General features: G+C 36.1%; 1 long non-coding RNA gene across 1 annotated transcript in view; it reads right to left on the reverse strand.

The window, feature by feature from the left end:
• LOC148956079 (uncharacterized) overlaps positions 1–16,558 on the reverse strand; it is a 32,139-nt gene extending 15,581 nt beyond the window's left edge. The window contains exon 1 of the long non-coding RNA XR_016142192.1: positions 16,494–16,558. This is a non-coding gene — a long non-coding RNA (uncharacterized LOC148956079). The remainder of the gene's footprint in view (positions 1–16,493) is intronic.
• Between the last annotated feature and the right edge of the window lie 6,301 nt (positions 16,559–22,859).

Here is a 22,859-nt window from a genome sequence, read left to right on the forward strand (position 1 = left end):
TAACATAAACAGCTAGCACACCGAAAAAACTGCATATTTCCCGAATTTCTTCTTGTACATGTTGTATTTTATAGCCAGTTTCATTATGTGCTCGTATAGTTTTAGCGTAAAAGCCATTTTGATTTATAATATTTAGTGTAGGACGCCATCTGTTTTTCTCGTACTTATACATATTGTATCTGATGTTCCATTTATAGCAATGAATTTCACGTCGTTGGTTGTCTAGGAGTAAGAAAGCTGCTTCGAAAATGATGCCAGTTGAGGAATATTTCAGACCAATATATTCCGTGTCAATCGCACCAAACATTATTATATCTGAAAAAAAGTGCTTAAATTAAATAAATAATTAATGATTCTGAAACTCTAACAAATACAGCTCACTTTCATAGAATAAACTGAGAAGGAGGGAGTGTGTTCAAGGATCTCAACTTGAAAACTGTGAAAATGATAGGCAAAAAGGTAACGTTTTACATTTCAGCACCCACTCCTCTGAGTAAATATTTAGAGGCGTCAATTTTCTGAGGAATAACTCAAAGCATTGTTATACGAGAATTCAGTTTGAATATGTAAAAGAGATTGAAGCAGGGTGTAATAGCTTCTATCACATTTAGAAGGGGTATGGATCAATCATCGTGTGGAAATTTCCGTATGTAAGGAGAAATCTTTGTCGAAAGCAACCTAAACTCTTAAAATCTTAGTTTGATTATAATTAATTCAAATTTCCTCTTTAATAAGTCAAATAATTATTATATGAAGTTTCAGTTTTTTATTCAATAGATAGGCATATCTTACTATATTTTATTCAATGTTATATCTAAAATCAATAAATGATGAAGAAGAAATAATATTTTCTATTTCTAATAAAAGTGTTAACCCTCCACAAAAATCCTGGATTCACGCCCGGGACTATAAAAGAAACTTTATCGAAAGCTTGAAAAATTATAAATTTACACATTAGTTTTCTTGTCAATGGGCGTATATGTCTACACACAGAATCCCCCTTACTTTTACTTACAACGAAGCTGTTAGAAGCGATGTATTGCCCCCTTCCCCCTTTCACATAATGCCCTAAATATATTGTTAAACTTAATTTCTTTCTCTCCTTCCATACAGGTTACGAAACTACAATTGCCTCAAAGTGTTTTAATTTGACAGAGAAACCCTTTGACTTGACCGCGTTTGTAAGCCGGAAAAAGGGTGACTGCTAATTTTAACCTTGCATAGAGCCTTGTGTCAAAACCAGAGCGGCTAATAGCTAAGAGATATGCAGAAGTTGATAAGGCTTACAGAAAGGCCAAATTTATCAAAAAGGTATTTCTTTTTGCGGTGGTTAAGTTTTGAGGGTAAAATGAATATATTTTACGTTTTGCATTCAGTATGGTTTGTTGGGGGGGGGGTTTAGCTGGAAATATAGAGGGAAGGAATTTATCGAAAAGAGAATTTCTTTTTGCAAGAATTTGGGATTGTATAGTTTGTTGTGGGGGGGGGGGTAGGTTTTGAGGGTAAAGGAATATATTTACATTGACTATAAGGATTGTATGGTTTGGGGGGGGGGGGTTGAGGGTAAAGGAATATATTTACGTTTTGTATTGAGTATGGTTTGTGGGGGGGGGGGGTTGAGGGTAAAGGAATATATTTACATTGAGTATAAAGATTGTATGGTTTGTTGGGGGGGGATTTAGCTGGAAATATAGAGGGAGGAATTTATCGAAAAAAGTATTTCTTTTTGCGATGGGGTTGTAAGACAATAGGGGGTGGTTAGGTTTTGAGGGTAAAAGAATATATTTACGTTTTGCATTCAGTATGGTTTGTTGGGGGGGGGGGTTTGAGGGTAAAGGAATATATTTACATTTTAGCTGAATATAAAGATTGTTTGGTGGTTAGGTTTGTTGGGGAGGGGGGGAGGGTTTGAGGGTATAGGAATATATATACGTTTTGCATTGAGTATGGTTTGTGGGGGGGGGGATTTAGCTGGAAATATAGAGGGAAGGAATTTATCGAAATGGTATTTCTTTTGCGAGAATTTGGGATTGTAAAACAAGGGTGGGGGGGGGGGATTTAGGTGGAAATATAGAGGGAAGGATAATTATTTCTTTTTGCGAGAATTTGGGATTGTAAAACAATGGTGGAGGGAGGGGGGATTTAGCTGGAAATATAGAAGGAAGGAATTTATTGAAATGGTATTTCTTTTTGCGAGAATTTGGGATTGTAAAAAAATGGTGGAGGGAGGGGGGATTTAGCTGGAAATATAGAGGGCAGGAATTTATCGAAAAAAGTATTTCTTTTTGCGAGAATTTGGGATTGTAAAACAATGGTGGAGGGAGGGGGGATTTAGCTGGAAATATAGAGGAAGGAATTTATCGAAATGCTATTTCTTTTTGCGAGAATTTGGGATTGTAAAACAATGGTGGAGGGAGGGGGATTTAGCTGGAAATATAGAGGGGAGGATGTCCATGGAAAATTCGTTTGAAAATAAAAAATGTACTTACATGGTAAATTGAAGTTGCCAAGGCTTCAAGTTCATCAAATTTATCCATTGTTGTTTACACAGCGTCAAAATACATTCTGATAATTGAATCACATTGCACACCCGTTATATACGAAATCTCAAGGGTGAATTGTTATGTAACGGGGAAAATCATATGTAAGCAGGTCTCTGATTGGCTGAGAAGGGGGATGTATCCGACTCGCTGATTGGCTGAGAAGGAAACATGTGATCTAACTGTTTCTGGGAAAGTCATAACATTTGGCTCGAGAGCAACAACAACAAATACTATTTCCGGATCATAACATCTGCCTCGAACAGGAAGGAAGTGTCATTAACTGTTTCCGGGAACCTCATAACATCTGGCTCGAATAACAACAACAAATACTATTTCTGGACACCATGACATTCGCGATCGATTACGCAATCAATTTCTCGGAAATCCACTTTCCCTTCGATTACGCAATCAATTTCTCGGAAATTCACTTCCCCTTCGATTACGCAATCAATAGCACTGTTCCCGTTAGAATTCAATGCGCATGTGCAACCTTCGTCCCGGAGTTATTACACATAGAAACATCAAATAAATCGACCTTGGAAAAAGAGGTCATTGACCCCATTAACCACGTGTTCTCCCTAATGACTCTATGCCCTTATTTGGTGTACTGACAGTATTCTATGCCCATATATGGTGTGGGTACGGGAGTATAAGACCCCCCTCTACTTCTCCCAACAAAATACTAACTCTTCTTCAGAGTGGTCTCACCAGGGTTGCCACCCCTAGTGATTTATAGTGATTGTTGTTCTAAAACTAGTGATTTTTCCTAAATTTAGTGATTTTTCAAAATATAGCGCGTAGATTGTTCAATCGAATAAATAATACAAGAAGCTAATTAACAAAAAAAAATACAAATAGTGATTCACTACAGTTCCTAATATGTTCCAGATTATCATTTATGCAAATATACCGCCTTTGAAACTTCCGGTTTCCCACCGTATGTCCATATCAGATATAGATCCCAGGGCGTTATCGTTAAGAAAATACGCGAATTTAGTTAATCGCAAAATTGCAAAAGTGTCCTATACTTCCAATTTTACAACATTTACTCAGGTCGAATTTTTGTCTTCATATTTATGTGTGTGTGTGTGTGGGGGGGGGGGGTCTATAATCTTTCAGTTCTAAATTATATTTTCTTCTGTTAAAACCTTTGAAAGTTGAGTGAATGGTGGGTATGAATACACCCTTTACATCTGAACATAGAACAGAAATCAAGTCATGAAAAATAGGTATACATTAAATATAATTTTCTAAATGAAATCAGTAAAAAAGAAAATTGGACTTAGTGCTTTTTATAATAGGATTTTTAATATAACTAGATAGACTAAATCGATTATAGTTTGATGATTGAAGTCAGCTGGGGTAAGGGGGGAGGTATCTACTCTGAGAATTGTCTAATGGTTTTAATATTTTATTCCAATATATAATCGAAACTCTAATAATCCTCCCAATTCTCTTATTTGTAATCGAAACACCTAATAAGCACAAATAACGTCCTATTCTTTGAGTTTTTGGATGTTTGGGCTAACATATCAAACAGCTTGTGGTAACAAACTGTAAGAATAGAGTGACAAGGCTCAACAGTAACCGAAATTCTAGAAACAGAATTTTCATACATAAGATTCATTAAGCTTAATTTTACCCATAGAAGGCTATGAAACAGCAAAAAGTTGCCTTGTTTTTTAGAGGGAAAAAACACCCACTAAAAGTCAAAGGAATTTTTTTGAAATCAAACCATTAGATTCGGCGTATCAGAGAACCCTACTGTAGGGGTTTCAAGCCCTTATCTGCAAAAGTGTTGAAGTTTGTATTATTTGCCAGAAGAAAAATCACGAATTCGTGCTAATTTTTTTCCCAGGGGCCATCGTATCGAACCAACGGTCCTAGAACATCAAGAGAGGGATAATTTGAACAAAAATTAAAATTTCTGGCATTCTTTTTATTTAACCTAAAAGGTCGGAGAGCTACTAACCCACTTCTCACGTCCCCTTTTCCCCAAAAAATTATTCAATCAAAAGTTTGAAATAGACATTTTGTTTATCATAGTTGAAAGGTTCCAAAACTATACCTTTAGATTTAACACGACCCAAGCAGAGTCCCTGAGAATAGGTCTGGGGATGAAAGTATGCTAAGGATTATAAGGAAAATGTATGATCTATGAAAACTAGTTTCACAGCCACAAAGAAAAATACTGAGTGACAGAATGCATTGGACTTGTGTAACTTGGGCTACATATTTGGACATTAGTGGGGTGGGGGCAAGGTTAGGTTACTTTACCCCCCCCCCCCTCAATGTGCAAATACATAGCCCAAAATTTATTATTATATAAACTAAAGTATTATATTTTCATCATATTTTGGCATATTTCATTAGGATTAACGTAACTTTACTTCTTTGGTATGATCCGTATAATTAACAAGTACCTCTTTTTTATTAAAGAAGCAATAAGACCAATGCATATCGAACTTTGTGAAGGGTGGGACAAGTTTTTTCCATGGGAATATAAAAAGACCACTTTCAAAATTGTTGCTGGTGTCTCAGTAATTATAATGGCTCAACAAGAGTAAATAGAAAATTGTTTCTGTATTTTTGGGAAAACAAATGGGGTTTTGAATCGACAAGAAAAAAATTAAAAAGAAAAAGTAAATATTTCGATCACCAATAACCAATTTTCAGTGATCAGGGTATAAGCCAAGAGCACCAATTCGGGAAAATACAGGGAGGAAGCAAGGATTTTGTTCTATTCTCTGCATAAAGATGCAAAAAGGATTTTTTCAAAATTCCAGTGGTAATTTTTGCTTGAGAAAAAACAAAACTTCAATCTAAATTTATTTTTTCACACCTAGACGGGTAGTTTTGCCTCCTTCCTGTATGTGTGCCTGTATAGAATATGGTAAAGAAGCAAAACAATTACTAATTACAATGATAAAGAGTATTATAGTTCTAGTGATTTCTAGTCAATAATCTAATTATTTATGTGGTGATTTAGTAATTTTTTTTCGAGAATCTAGTGATTTCTTCTTCAACTGGTGGCAACCCTGGGTCTCATATTTAGACTAAACTCGAGGAATGCAAAATCTCCACATAACAATAAGAAAATTCAGCAAGAACCTCAGCATAATATTTACTTTTTGGGTCAACATAAAAAAAGTGGAAGTGGGATGGAGGTTTTCCAGCATATCTAGATTAAATGAAGATATACATATATTATATAGATTATACATAAATATACAGATTCGATAGCTTTACTGTCCTTTGCCGAAACAACAAGTTAAACTCACTCCAAATATGGATCGTCCCAAGCCAATACTCAATTCAAATTGAAGTTAATTAAATCTAAATCCAGAATCCAATGCCATCTGATTTAACAGGGTTCACGAGAATTAAGAGAACTAAGAGGGTTCACGGTGGCACACACATAGAGTGTTTAGGGCCTGACCCCTCTGCATTTCATGACTTTTATTATTATGTCCAAATATTTACATAATTCTCATACAATTTATAACCTGTTATAGCACAGTGGATTGATGCTCTGCTTGGCAATACAGGGCCCAGGGTTTGATCCCCGCCGCAGCAACATGGGCGACAAGTTTGCAACTTGTCCCAGTAAAAACTCCCAGCAACTGAAACATCGATTCGACGCTCTATGCGCCAGCAATGACTAGAGGGTCTTTATCCTAATCCATATATAATATTTTTAAAGGCTATAATGTATTTTTACATACATTATTATATTAAACATTTTCTTGCATAATATATATATATATATATATATATATATATATATATATATATATATATATATATATATATATATATATATATATATTATAAGTAGTGGGGCCTTACTGCTTTCAAGCAGAGCCCTATTCATAGTTTCAAGCGCAGCCCTCTGAAGTCATGGCATTCCTGGCAAGAATCCTATGAGAGTCCTCTGACATCACAACACACCCTCGCCTTTGAATGGTCAGATAGGGAAATTAACATAGGATTTCTGCAACATCCATAGGGAAATTAATATTGGATTTCTATGACATCCATATAAAAATTAACATGGGATTTTAAACACAGCCCTTTTTCCAGCTGGCAGACTTCCCATCCCTGGCAAGATTGCCGGAATTCCAGGTGAATGCATATGACTAATTGGAGTGTGGTTTGGATAATACACAACTAGTAATAATAGCAAATTAACATGGGATTTTAAAGGGCTCAGATAAGTGGAGCTACCAGCCCCTTAAGCCATTGCACCTGTGCAATGCGGTCACTGGTTGTATTAAAAGGAAAACAGTTGGCAAGACTCCCACAACACACCCCTCTGGACTCCAATGACATCACATGACTTACCCCCTCTTAAACAGTCAGGTGTAATATGTTTGAAATAATATTATGTAACCCTGTGTCAGGAACCCATGGGGGAACCCCCTCTTGGAACTTAATGACAGCACACACCCTATGTGATGTCACACAATGATTGCGCAACCATCACTGTCATGTAATACTTTATGACATTTTTATTTTTTTCATGCAAAATGTTCAAAGCATTTTTTGTTCTTTCTTTTAACTTAATGATAGTGCACACTTTATGGGGGGGCACAAAAAAAACCCTTTAAAAACGCATCAAAAATTTTTATTTTTTGAAAAAAATGATAGAGAATCTAATCTAACCAAGTGTATAAAAAAAAGATGACAGGGACAGAAAAAGAAAAAAAAAATCATATTTACTTTTGAATTTAATATCCCAATCATTTCTAATAAATATTTATTGTTTAGTGGTGAACAAGTTTTCTCTTCATCATTCATTACAATCCTTCTTTTTATGCAATACCCTTGGGGCTGTACAGAGTTAACCATTAATCATAAGCTTTCATACTAGAATCCCAAAAAAGTGGTGAGTGAGGTTTGTAAGATTGACTTCTACAAGGCTTATTAGCCTACCTTAGTTTGCACTTAAGAGCTAATTAAGATTCATACTGTATCTGTTCTACTCCATGTTGAGGGTGGTGAGTATATGAGTCAATATGATTTAGCCCCTCTAGAAAGCACATATTAAATTAGATGTTTAATTTACTTTGTTTTCCATAAGTTTAGGCTATGTTGTTTGTACCAAAAAGCTGGGTCTTTACTTTAGCCTGTATTCAAGGCTCTTCAGGAGCAATAATCCTGGTTTTATAGTGTCTGAATAATGAATAACAATTTAAAGGGCTAAGGCTTTGGTTGTGATGGGTAGTTATTCAAATATAGCCTATATATTGAAAAGTTTAAAATGCTTTTTGGTATCAGAAAAGCAACCATGATATTTGGAAAGAGCATAAAATAGGGAATCCAATGGTGTAGCAGTCATGCAATGTAGTATTTGTTTATTTAGTAACTAGGCATGCTTATGCTTACATTGTAATTGCTTATTCCTTGCTTGTGCATGCAATCTTGTTATTTGCTTATGCTTGCCTATTTTGTAGTTGCTTGGGTCTACATAAATTGGTTATCTGAACATCTTGCTTCCAATTTCTGCATGGTGTCAGAATGGACTGAGTCACCATCCAAATGGTATTAATTTTATTGGTTTAACATGTTTCCTTCAGAGGTGGTCACATACTGTAAATGTACCAATACTAATTTATATAGAATGGGTGCTACTGTGATGACTGTTTGGTTGGTTTGCATTAGTTTTTCAGTTGAGGCCTATTTTAGTAACAGTTTATAAGTACCACACTTCAAAAGGAAGCATCTTAATAAAACAAAAATAGTACTAATACAATTCTAATTGTATCATCCCCCCCCTCATGCCTGGATATAGGTCAAGCAAAGGCTATACAACTTTACAGATTTGGTTGGTTTACATTATTTTTTTTATTTTAGGCCTATTTTGGTAACAGTCTATAAGTGCCACTCTTCAAAAGGAAGCATCTTAATAAAATAAAAAAGTACTAATACATTCCTAATTATATCATCCCATCCTCATGCCTAGATATAGGTCAAGCATAGGCTATACAACTTTGCTGACTTGGTTGGTTTGCATTATTTTTTAAGTTTAGGCCTATTTTGGTAACAGTCTACAAGTACTACTATTCAAAAGGAAGCATCTTAATAAAATAAAATAGTACTAATACATTCCTAATTGTTTCATCCCACCCTCATGCCTGGATATAGGTCAAGCAAAGGCTATGCAACTTTGCTGATTTGGTTGGTTTGCATTATTTATTTAGCTTAGGCCTATTTCGGTAACAGTCTTTAAATCCTTCAAAAGGAAACTTAATAAAAATTTATCTTAATAAAATAAAAAAAGTACTAATACATTCCTAATTGTATCATCCTTTTCAATATAACAGTTTTTACCCTGAATGTATACCATGCCCTACCCCCTTCATGGTCCCATAAATAGCCCAAATAATATATTCCTCTACTAGCCTAATTCAATTGGGTTGTACATCATAGGTCCTTTGTGAAAATGTGTTTTCCTGCAGTCTGGAATCTATCTTTGTCTGTGATTGACTGTAAACACATACTATTTGAAATTTTTAAAAAAAAGAAGAGATGATAATGGATGGACACAGGTAATCCAATTAATGGAGACATGTTGCATATTATAAAGTGATAATTTCATTGTTTGTTTAAGTGTTCTCTTTTAGTTTCTTTTTTAAATATTCCTAGGGCTATATCCAGGACCATCAGGGGAGGGGGGGGGTGTTTTCAGAAATGCAAATGTGATATTTGGAAAGAGCAGAAAATAAAGAATCTAGTGGTACTGTTTTTTTGTTTTTTTTATCAAGCTCCTTCCTTCAGGATAGTGGTACTCCTAAATTTTTAACTTTATTTCTCATCAATAGTAAATATTTCAATCAGCAAGTTTTCCCATATGACCTAGGTCTATATCTAGACATAAGGAAGGGGGTGGGCTACAATTGTCTTAGTGACAGCTAGACAAGGCCAATTATATTTGGAAAGAGCGTAGAATGACAATTGGCATCATTTTTGTTTTAGTGATACCAAGTGAGTTTTATAACAGGATAGATTCCTTATCAGCTAAGGTTCCTTATAGGACAGAAATACAAATAAAGAATATATACCATTAGATTCTATATTTAATGTTCTTTCCAAATATAATAATCATTGGTGCTGTAATTGCATCCCAGCCTCCTCTACCCTTATGGCACCACATATAGCCCTAGAAAATATATCCCTGGTCTAAGGTAATATCCCAAGTACTCAGACATGGCCAAATGTTGGACAAACACTTTGATTAAAATGTATCAATCATAAAAATGGACTGAACAGTAAGTTCCTAATCTTGGATATACTGCAGCTTAATTTAGGCCTACATAGTTGGGGTTTGCTAATGGTTAGGAATGGCCTAGTTGGGATTGGCTGACTAGGCAACAATCTATTAAAACTTTTTTTTATTTAAGCTTAAAAAATTATCTAGACATCCTAGTCTATTTCAACAAATTTATTCTGGGAGAAATTCTAGACAAGCTACTTTTTGCTATTTTAGAAAGTAGTTAGGAAGATGAAACTTCCAGGGATGGATCTACAGACTAAAGTATGTTCTGGAAAAGTATTTTGAAGTACCTACCTCTACTCCATCTCCTATAAAGGGCACTGACCTTTAAAATCTTTATTTTATAAAAGTGAAACCTTGCAAAATAGATCTTCTGCTTAAATGTAGTAAAAAGAAAAGTATTTTCAGCTTAGCAACTTTGCTCAAAACTTGAGGTTTCAAAGATCTGCAAATACATTTACTAAATTTAGAAATAAAAACCACTGATATGGTTTAAAATTCTAATGAAATAACAAGAATTGCATTCTCAAATCCAAATCAGAGGAAAAAGACCCTGAAAATTAAGGTATAATATAGTTTTGTCAAAAATTCCAATAGGGTAAGTAGGCAAATTTCTAAAATATAGAAATCAGAAAATGGTTAACATAGTAGCTAGTAAATACTTCCCCAGATTATGTTTTTGGCCCTGGATTCATTACTGAAGTTTTATTTTCTAACCTAGAAACTTTCCAAGTTAAGGAAAAGTAGCTTTGTCTAGAATTTTACCTTATTCTGCATCAAAACACTTATCTTAGACCAAATCTATCCATGCTAGTCTGCCTATAATCTAGTTACTTTGTTATAACTTTGAGATCCAGCATCTAAGAATAGGAAGTTTTCTAATTTTCAGCTCAAGCTTAAAGAGTATGTACAGGATTAAGCTCCATTGTTGATTATAAGTGTGTAGAGTTTTCTGTTCAAGTGTATGCAGGTAGGTTAAGCGTAAGCAGGTAGCGTAAGCAGGTAGCATAAACAGGTAAGCATCAAACATTTAAGCATCTATTGTGACCCAAGCACCTACAAAATAAATATAAATAAATAATCGAATAAGTAAGAAACAATGTATGGAATGCACTTCAAATAGGGAACTCTATATCTTCCTTCTTTTGGACTTGCTGGCTCTTCAAGTCATCAAAGGAGATCATCGTAGCTATAGATTTAATCTAGACGGCGTCTTCAAAATCCTCCCGGATCTTGTTGTCTTCACATTTGGCTGCGCTGCAAACGACGTTGTTCCAGCTTTGGAACCAGAAGGTGAGTTCTGTGATTCCTGAACACTTGGTTGTTGATTTGCTCTTGGCGTCTCGAAAGATTCTTTGCGAGGGCTAAGCTTTCGACTGGAGTCTCTTGATGGACTCGATTTCGTGGGGGATAAATATGATGATTCGGGTACTATGGGTACCTCCATGCTCGTTAATGTTGTTCCGTTGTTCTGCAGGTATGTGCAACCATTAGTACTGTATCTGGGGCGTATCAATTTCCTGTTGCGTCGGTATACTGTTTCGTCTTCTGTCTCAACAGTGAGTGAACGGTCACTTGACTCGTTGTATCTGCCAGTTACGTGGGCCTTGATCCATCTTTCTTTTGCTTGTCCAGTTTTATTGAGCCATACTGGCTGGCCTGGTGCAAACGGTTTGATTGGATGTGTATGTCTGTCATAGGCCTCCTTCTTAGCTACTTGTTGCTTTTTTCTGGCCTCCTTGTACTCCTGATTGGGTAAAGCGTTTGGCATGAAGTTGTGTTCTATTGACGGCATTACCGATCTTAGCTGGCGGCTCATCAGGAGCTGTGCTGGAGAAGCTAAATTGTCTACGGGAGTGTTGCGGTATTCCAGGAGGGCGAGATACGGGTCTGATTTGTCAGCCAGTGCTTTTGACATTAGCCTTTTGACTGTCTGGACCGCTTTTTCGCTGAGGCCGTTGCTTTGAGGATATCTAGGGCTGGACGTGCGGTGCGTGATTCTCCATCGTTCTGCGAAGTTTCTGAATTCATCTGCTGCAAATTGAGGGCCGTTGTCGGAGGTAAGTATTCGTGGGATCCCGTGTCTTGCAAATTCGCTCTTTAGCTTGGTTATAACGCTTCCCGAGCTGGTACTGTCTAGTTTGTCCACCTCGATGTATCGACTGTAATAGTCGGTAGTTACCAAATAATTCCTTCCTTCCCAAAACAGTAAGTCAGTACCTACATGTTCCCATGGGTACTCAGGAATTTCTGAGTTCAGGAGAGGTTCTTGTTGCTGGCAAGAACTGAACCGTTGGCATATTTCACAACCGGAAATGTACTTGGTGATATCAGCAATGATGTTTGGCCAGAAAACGCACGTGCGTGCACGTTGTTTTGTTTTAACAACGCCTAGATGGGCTGTATGGAGACGGTTCATGATTTCTTGGCGCATACGTCTCGGTATTATGATTCGGTCGCTCTTTAACAGGATACCTTGGTGCGTTGCCAGTTCATTCCTGTAGTTCCAATATTCTTGTATTTCATTTGGGCACTGTTTTCTGTGCTCTGGCCATCCTTTTCTGATCGTATCGGCTATAATCTGCATTTCCGAGTCGTCTTTGGTACAATTGGCTATGATTTGCACCATTTCATCTTTGATTGGAATGTTTTTGATTACATTATGCACATGTAGTTCAGCCTGAAGTTCTTCTTCTGGGTCTGTGTCTTCAATATGTAGACGTGACAGGGTATCAGCAACGGGGATTTCTGGTCCTGGTCTGTATGTAAATGTAAGGTCGTATGGCTGAATGGCTAGCATCATGCGTTGTAGTCTAGGTGGTGCCTTACTGATAGGTTTTCTCAAAATATTTTCCAGTGGCTTGTGATCTGTAATGATAGAGACCTTTCTTCCGAATATATACTGATGGAAGTGTTTGCATGCAAATACTATGCCCAATAGTTCTTTCTCAATCTGAGAGTATCTTTGTTCTGTATCGCTAAGGGATCGTGAACCAAAGGCTACTGTTCCATTTTTCACCAGTAACTGCGCTCCTAACCCATGCTGAGATGCATCGACAATTATTTTGACTTCCTGGCAATTTGTGTCGAAATAAGAGAGATGTTCACACAAGGATTTTCGAATGACCTGGCAAGCATCGCTGTGCACCTTCTTCCATACGAATTCCTTAGCTTTTCCAAGTTCTCGCAAAGGCTGGTTTAGAATGGATAATTTTGGTATGTATCTGGACAGATAATTAAACATCCCAAGCAATGTCTGCAGTTCCTCTTTGTTCTTTGGTTCCGGCATTTCAGCAATGGCTCTGGTTTTGTTGGGATCCGGTTTGACACCCTCGGTTGTTAGCAAATGGCCAAAATATGGAATGACTTTTGCATTGAATATGCACTTGTCTCTGTTAAATTTAACTCCTTTTTCTCGTGCTCTCTGGAGGACTGCTTTTAGTTGGGCATCATGGTTTTCCGTACTTGTTCCTACACCTGCTATATCATCCACTATTAGACCCAGGCCTAATCCTTCGAATGCCTCTTCCATTCGGCGCTGGTACTCATCTTGAGCTGAAATTATTCCGAATGGGTATCTTCTCCACTTAAATCTCCCAAACATGGTATTAAATGTTGTGAGATCTGATGATGCATCATCCAGTACCATCGACTAGTATCCATGTCTGGCATCTAATTTGAATAGGTTCTGGGCAACGAGGCACTTGTTGGCAATGTCATCAAACGTTGGTGTTGGATAATTTGATCTTTGTATCCATTTATTTAGTTCTACAGGGTCAAGACAAATATGGATTTCAGCATTGGGCTTCTGCATAATGACTATAGAGTTAACCCACTCTGTTGGCTCTGTCACTTTTTCAATTATTCCAGAGCTGACAAGTCGTTCTAACTCGTTTTTTAGTTTATTTTGAACTGTCATAGGGACTCTTCTTGGTGCGTTGTACTGAGGATATTGCCCCTGGTTTTAGATGTATCTTGCATTTCCCAGGCATTTGTCCAATGCCTTCAAACACATCTTCATACTCTGCCAAAATCTGATCTGTAGAATTGGCCACTGGGATGTGCTCTACATTGTATATGAATTTGATTAGATTCATTATGACACTGGTCTGTCTGCTAAGTATTGGCTCTTTATCCGTGTCAACCACATAGAAGTTGTGTATTTGGGGTTCCCTGTCTTTGTACTGAGCCTCTAAATGACATATACCAGTGACTTTCAACGGTTCCCCAGTATAGCTTGTAAGAATCTCTGATGATTGTATTATTTTTGGCCTTGGAACCATCTTGTCACTGGTCCGGGTTGGTATGACGTTTGCTTCAGCACCTGTGTCTATTTTAAATTCCACATTCATTCTTTCTTTCGTCAGATACAGTTTGGCCACTGGCTCGTTATAAGTTTCTTCTTTGCTCTGAATACTTTCAATGAAGTACTGTGACGGTGTTTCTGTACTACTTTCGCCTGTTTCAATACTATGAACGTTTTGTTGACTGCTTCTGCATATTTTAGCAAAATGATTAAGCTTCTTACATTTTATGCAGCTTTTTCCTTTGGCAGGGCATTGGTGACTTTTGCTGAATACTCCACCATAATTGGAGCACTTTGGAAACTCTCCAAAATCCTTTGGAGGACAACTATGTCCAGGTGTGAAATTTCCGCCACATTTGTAGCATTTTCTGCCTTGTCTTGCTACTATATCCACTTCTTGCTTGATATATACTTTTGAGTGTTCCTGATTGGACATTATCATTAATTGTGCTTGGGTCGCTTCTGCAGCTCTGCATGTAGCTACTGCACGAGATAGAGTTAGTCCTGCACCTTCACTAAGTAGTCGTTTGCGGATTTTGTCCTGCTTGACTCCAAAAACTATACGATCTCTTATCATCTCATCACTGGTTGTTCCAATTTCGCATTCCTTTGCGGTGATGCGCAACTCGGTAAGGCACTGTTCTATTGATTCACTGTCTTTCTGATTTCGTTTATGAAACTGATATCTGGCAAATATCGGATTTGCAAGTGGCTCAACATGTTCGCTAAACTTCCTTAAATATGTGGTGACATTGTCTCTTTCAGCAGCAGTTAATGTCCATGTATTGAAAATGTCTCTGCCTTTTTCACCTGCCCATATCAGTAAGTATGAGCATTTCACTGCATCCTCTTTTCCATTAAGAGGTCCAGTAAACATTAGTTCGGCATGTTGCTTGAAATGGGACCAGGCAGCTTTCAAGTTTGTTGCATCCCAGTCTATAGATGGGCATGATGTATTCCTTACACTTCTGACACCATGTAGAGTTTTCTGTTCAAGTGTATGCAGGTAGGTTAAGCGTAAGCAGGTAGCGTAAGCAGGTAGCATAAACAGGTAAGCATCAAACAGTTAAGCATCTATTGTGACCCAAGCACCTACAAAATAAATATAAATAAATAATCGAATAAGTAAGAAACAATGTATGGAATGCACTTCAATAGAGAACTCTACAAAAGTGCATTTAAGATTTTGGCTGCATGCTGAATTTTTGGCTTAGCCTACCATTAGACTATATTTTGCCACTCCCTAAAGTGAAATGTGAAAAAAAAAATCCCATTTTATTCTACTGATAATAGGCTTTCATTTGAGTTAAAAAAAAGAAGAAGAAAAAAACCCCTGTATATAGGCTACTACTCTCCCCTAACTTTTTGGCTTACCTTTAGACTATTTTATAATTGTTCCTTATTGACAGTTGATTTATTTCTAATCTATACATAACCTTAGCCTACCCACCTTAGCAGCTTTCACAGTTAGGATAGAAATAAAAGTGTGAAAACATATTAGCCTATATGTGCCAAGTAAATTAGGTAAATTTGCAGGTGGCAAAATGATTTAGCTAGGATGAAAGTAAATACATCATTTGATGCCTTTTTTACCAATTCAGGGTATATATTTGCACATTAGGGGGGTGGGGGTAAAGTTTAAGCTTACTTCCCATTTACATTAGAAATAAAATATACCCCCACCCCTATAATGTGCAAATATATACCCTGAATTTGTATATATAAGGGTGGGGGTAAAATTCATTTCTAACAAAAATGATTATTATATTTGGAAAGAACATAAAAAAGGCATCAAGTGGTAGGCTATGTTTACATTGTTTGTAAGTCAATAATATGATTTGGTAAATACTTACCAAGTTTTTTTGGAATATATTACTTTTGAACAACTTATTTATAAACTAGTGATATGTTTTTAACAACTTTTCAATAACTTAACTGCTTTTGATAACTTCTTTGTGTGGTTACAAAAATGAAATACCTTTGGGGCCCCTTTAAGGGCTCAAGATGCAATTTGCAACAGCAGCCATTATTGAATTATGAAAGAGCACCAAAAAAGGCATTAAATCATGTTTTCACTTTCATCCTAGCCTAGCTAAATTATTGCCACCTGCAAATTTACAGTAAATTAATCCTCATGCCTTTAAAACTCCTAAGCACTTCTTCATCAACTACACTAAGCTCCAAACTGAATGCAAAATCACGAGACTTGGCAAACAAGAAAGCAAGACTAGACCTAGGACACTGTAGGCTACAATTCTCAACTAGTATTACATCTTTGTATAATCCTCAGTAATAAATAGAAGCCAAACAACTGTTGGATAGTATTGCAGCATTATCCAAGACTGAAAATATTTTTCAAATACATTACCTAATCACTTAATCTGAGAGTCAAACCATAAGGATCTTGGATATCAATTTTTGTGCTTAACTCTATGGTAAGATCTATGATATTTTCTATTCAATTAACGAACTAAGCTTACTAGGTAGCACTACTTAGGCTCATTAATGCCGAGATTTATAAATTATTATTACTTGGTTCGAGCGTTTACCCCCCTCCCTCAGAAAATACACCCCCCCCCAGAAAATATCCCCGGTAAATACTCTCCTGGAAAATAATCACCTAGAAAATACCCCCTCCCCGTGGAAAATAAGCATTTCCAAATTTGATAATTTTATTTGTGTTTACTTTTTTTAATTTCCATTGGGGGAAGGGATTTCGGTACTTGTGCATTATGCGTCACTCACTCAAGTTTACGCTGTGTAAAATTCGAGAACACACGGGTTTTTCGTTAGTTTTTTTTCGTTACTTTATAAATTAGGGTGTGTAGGGGTAAAGTATAGCGGGTCTGCATGCAAAATGTGTTTGGTAAAATTATTCTGCATATTAGATAGATAGATAAATAAGTGTATTTTAAAGCCACATATATGGCCATGAACAGAGTTAAATAACATAAATGAAAGGCACAAATAACATAAACTTTTATCGGCGATCATCATAAAACACTTAAATGAAACACTACATTAACCTAATAATAGTACTTAATAATCAGAAAAAAGGTCATTGAAAAAAAACTTAACATTTGGAAAAAAAACAATTAAGTGAAACATTAGATTTACAATATGCTGGGATATTTTTTTTCTTTTTTTTTTAGGTAACAAAATTTCCAGATACCTTGCTATTCTTCTAAAATATTTTAGTGGCTATTTACCTAAAAAGAATTCTTTTCTGACTTCAAACTGTCCAAATACTTTACCCACTCCCCCCTTATGTGCAAATTTATTGCCCGAATTATATGCTTTCCATATATTCTGTCACTTGTCTTTGTCTTGTCTCGCGCTAAGCTGAAAACAACTAACAAAGAAAGCAGTTTTTTATCAAATTTTACACAGCGTAAGCTTGAGTGAGTGGCGCATAATACACAAGTACCAAAATTATTTCCCCCTACGGAAATAAAAAAAAAAGAAAATGCCATTGGAAAAAAAAACATTTAACACTTGGAAAATAACACTTAAATGAAACACTACATTAACCTAATAATAGTAATTAATACTTGGAAAAACGGTCATTGAAAAAAAAATTAACATTTGGAAAAAACACTTAAATGAAACATTATATTTACTTTATACTGGGATATTTTTTTCTTTTTTTTTAGGTAACAAAATTTCCAGATACCTTGCTATTCTTCTAAAATTTTTTAGTGGCTATTTACCTAAAAAGAATTGTTTTCTGACTTCAAACTGTCCAAATACTTTACCCACTCCCCCCTTATGTGCAAACATATTGCCCGAATTATATACTTTCCATATATTCTGTCACTTGTCTTTGTCTTGTCTCGCGCTAAGCTGAAAACAACTAACAAAGAAAGCAGTTTTTTATCAAATTTTACACAGCGTAAGCTTGAGTGAGTGGCGCATAATACACAAGTACCAAAATTATTTCCCCCTACGGAAAAAAAAAGAAAAGAAAATGCCATTGGAAAAAAAAACATTTAACACTTGGAAAAGAACACTTAAATGAAACACTACATTAACCTAATAATAGTACTTAATAATTAGAAGAACGGTTATTGAGAAAAGAACTTAACACTTGGAAAAAACACTTAATTGAAATATGAAATACTTTGTACTGGGATATTTTTTTTCTTTTTTTTTTAGTTAACAAAATTTCCAGATACCTCGCTATTCTTCTAAAACTTTTTAGTGGCTATTTACCTAAAAAGAATTCTTTTCTGACTTCAAACTGTCCAAATACTTTACCTCCTCCCCCTTATTTGCAAACATATAGCCCAAATTATATACTTTCCATATATTCTGTCACTTGTCTTTGTCTTGTCTCGCGCTAAGCTGAAAACAACTAACAAAGAAACCAGTTTTTTATCAAATTTTACACAGCGTAAGCTTGAGTGAGTGGCGCATAATACACAAGTACCAAAATTATTTCCCCCTACGGAAAAAAAAAGGAAATAAAATGCCATTGGAAAAAAAAACATTTAACACTTGGAAAAGAACACTTAAATGAAACACTACATTAACCTAATAATAGTACTTAATACTTGGAAAAACGGTCATTGAAAAAAAACTTAACATTTGGAAAAAACACTTAAATGAAACATTACATTTACTTTATACTGGGACATATTTTTTCTTTTTTTTAGGTAACAAAATTTCCAGATACCTCGCTATTCTTCTAAAATTTTTTAGTATACTTTCCATATATTCTGTCTCTTGTCTTTGTCTTGTCTCGCGCTAAGATGAAAAAAAAATTAACAAAGAAACCGGTTTGTACTCGAGCTTTACACAGCGTAAACTTGAGTAAGTGGCCCATAACACACAAGTATCAAAACTCCTTCACCCTACGGAAATTACAAAAATAGAACTCAAATAAAATTGTCGAACTTGGAAAGCCTTATTTTCTACGGGGGGGGGGGGGGTAGACACCGTACCATTTGTAAGCTATCGTGGGTTTGAGCATTGCAAGATCGACAACACTTTTTTCACCGGTAGGTAAAACAATGACAATTTAGTAAAGGTGGAGGAGTTTACGTTATTGACCTATGAATAAGGTGAAAATACCGTTCGATGCCTTTTTATGCTCTTTCTGAATATAATAGTCGTTCAAAATTTAATTGAAGTTTTTATTGCCTGGCTGAGGAAGTTAAGGATAACCCCGAATATTTCTGGCGTTATGCCACTCAAAGATGTAGCAGCAGACGCACAATCCCTGATATCCTGCATGATAGTAAATCAGTTGCTGATGCTGAACTGAAAGTTGAAATTTTTAATCAATATTTCTCTTCTGTTTTTTTTTTTTGTCCAAATCCAGTATTGTATATCCTACACTTCTTTATATGATGTATCACATAATATGGAACCAATTCTGATTACAGATACTTTGGTTCTAAAGGAACTCACATCCCTCAAACTGAATAAATCTGCTGGCCCAGACAGCATTCACCCACATATCCTACACAAATGTCACACAGTTTTGTGTCAACCTCTTTCCCTGCTGTTCAAATTATCATTAAATCTTTCTAGACTACCTCAGGACTGGAAAACTGCACATATCATTCTCATTTTTAAAAAAGGTAGAAAGGACCTCGTTGAAAATTATCGAACCAACAGCATGACTTCAGCAGTTGTTAAGGTTCTTGAAAGAATAATCAATTCTGCAGTTGCTAAACACCTTGAAGCAAACAATGTTTTACACAGTTCAAAACATGGCTTTCGTTCTGGAAGATCTGGTGACACCAATCTCCTCCAATCATATGATCACATCACCAAGTTGCTTGATACTGACATGATTCTGCTTGACTTTTCTAAAGCTTTTGGCAAAGTGTGTCACAATTGACATGCAATTAAATTACGCTCAGTAAAGCTTGAAGAGAAATTCCTGCTTTGGATCCTTGATTTCTCTATTTGCATAATCAATGTGTTCAGTTGTTTGATGACTCTGGTAATCGTATTCTTTCTTCTTCAACACGTGTTCTGAGTGGAGTTCCTCAGGGAAGTGTTTTGGGTCCTACACTATTTAATATCTTCATCAATGATGCTTCTTCCATTATCAGCAGTAAATCATCTCCTTATGCAGATGACCTGAAGCTTCATGGACCAGCTTTGTCCTGTGAAGATCATGCCCAGCTACAAAATAATCTTTAACTGCTGGGTCAATGGGCTAAGGCCTGGCTTCTTGAATTCAATCTTGCCAAGTGCCATATCATTCACTTTGGGAAACTGGATCCCTGCCGCTCTTATTTTTTCTTTGGCCACCCATTCTCCTCTGTAAATAATGAGCAAGATCTTGGTGTCACTATTGACAATGAATTAAAATTCGGCATTCATGCTAAGAGGTCTCTTGCCGGGGCTAGTTCGACCGTGGGACTGATTAAGCGTACTATTTCCTCTCGTTCTCCTAAAGCCATCAGTCTTCTTTATAAGGGACTTGTACGTCCTAAGCTTGAAGTTGGAATGTCTCTTGCCTCTACATATTTTAAAAAGGACATAACAATTCTTGAAGATGTGCAGATACGTGCTACTAAAGCGATATCTGGCATGCAAGAGATTTCCTACCCTGTAAGACTATCAAAGCTGAATCTCTCTACACTTGTTTACAGGAGAAACAGAGGGGATGCTATTTTAACCTTTAAGTTATTGAGGGCTAATATTCTGCCTGCATTATTCCCTACTGTTGGTGCCAACTCAAGAACTAGAGATCATTACCTGAAACTTGTCAAGCAGTCTGCAATTTCTAGAGTCTGTACTCAATTATTCTCAACACGTATTGTCAATAAAAGGAACAAACTATCTAATGAAACAGTTACTGCTGAATCTGGTGATGTTTTTAAACGAAGGCTAGATGCTGAGTGGCCCTCCAGATAGTGTAAACTCAATTGGGATGATACCAAAGATGGAACAGCACCTGGTCACCAGTGAACCTGGATACAAATAGTCATCATTCTGGAGGTCTACAAGGAGAAATCCTTAGGATGCTCCTAGCTGCAATTTAAGGTAATTTATTTTATGGAACCTCAAAGATGATCCCTTTTCTTCTATCTTTAAGCTATATAAAAGGACTAAAACCACAATTCTTACTTCATTATATCCAATACATTGTATATCCGATTACTTCATTATATCCAATATCCATTATATCCGGATCAGTTGAATCGTTTAAGAATATGTTGGTTGATAGCCAGTTTTACACAAGTGCCTTTTCAGTTTAGACCTTTGTGTTGCCTTTCATTTTATTATATATTGTATTAGTACGACAAGCTTTTTAGCTTACCGTTATGTGGATTAATAAATAAATAAATATAATTGTAGTTAACATATTCTTGACTGTAGCTCCGCTATACTTTGCCACTATACCCCCCTAGTAAATAAATATACGGCACGAACTATATATTTCTTATGTATTTCCTGGTACTCGATTTCGTCACGGTCGATTCAGTTGACAGGTACACCGGCTTAAACAAGAGTGATGTCAACAGCTTAAAGTAAACACAGTAGTTTTTTAAAGATTTATACATTGTTTATTCAATTGAATCATGATGGATCAATGCCTTTGGATTTTATAATTTTGGCAAAATGGAATTATAATCAAATAGTCAGTTTTAAACAATGTTTTAACCCGTTTCTAAAGCTAAAAATAAGAGAAAAAGGTATAATATCTGAGGATCCAGGAAGGGCTTATTTTGAATTTCCGAGTAAAACGAATATTATCTACTGAAAGAGCACAAAAAAAGCATTAAGTTGCATGTCCACCTTATTCCTAGGTCAGTAATGTAAACTCCTTTACCGGTGAATATTCTTACGAACGAAAAACTGTAACACCATCTGCAATGACACTTTTTGCAATGACCCGTGTGACAAGCCCGGTTACTTTTCCTTAGCGGTTGACGAGAGGTGAACGACGTCAAAGGTTAGGATGGTCACTATTTGAAATGGTCAGGATTAATTGTCGGATAAGCTACAACCACTATCCTAGAAAAATACAAGATAAGTGAGGATGGGTAATGTCATATGTAAGCAAAAAGTAAAAGGTAAAAAATGGTAAAGAATGCGGCATTGGACTTTACAGTCCCTACCGGTGGTGCTGATCTCTGTTTCTTGGCCCTATGGCCAGGAAGTGCAATGGGGGTTGGGAGCCAACCATCTTGTGCTTTTGCACACCCTTCCTGTTTACCTTCTCCAGATTTCTCCAGGTATCCATTTAAAGCTGGGTCGACTCTGGCTGAGTCGACTCAGCTGTGTTCTAATTCTTCAAAAAGGACCGCCTAATCACAAAGGCCATTAATTGAAAGAAATAGTTCTTACGAAAGTACTAAAAAAAACTTTAGCGCAAAGAGGAAGATAGTGACTAAGGGGCGAACTCGATCGTATAAGTAATAATTTCTGTTGGTTTTAAGTTTTGATGTTGCTCCTTACTTTCAGTTGAAAAACTTGTTTTTTTTAATTTAATTTCTGATCGTTTTTTTTAAATAGTGCTGGGAAATCCGGCGCCCCCTTCATATCGATATCCCTTCCCACATGAAAATTTCCTCCATGTAAAGATCTATATGTAGTCCATGGTTAATGTTATATGTAAGCAAAAAGTCAATCGCTTAAAAATGCAAAAGCCAATAAAATTATATGCAGAGAAAAAGTATCACAGTAATTATGAAATATAGCACAACTTACGGTATCTGTAAATAAGCTACAGCCACTCCCCGGGTTAAATACAAGAAAAGTGAGGGTG

Source organism: Artemia sp. Qi Xiang Cuo, chromosome 1 (assembly GCF_049724085.1).
Source record: "Artemia sp. Qi Xiang Cuo chromosome 1, ASM4972408v1, whole genome shotgun sequence".
NCBI classification, from domain to species: domain Eukaryota; kingdom Metazoa; phylum Arthropoda; class Branchiopoda; order Anostraca; family Artemiidae; genus Artemia; species Artemia sp. Qi Xiang Cuo.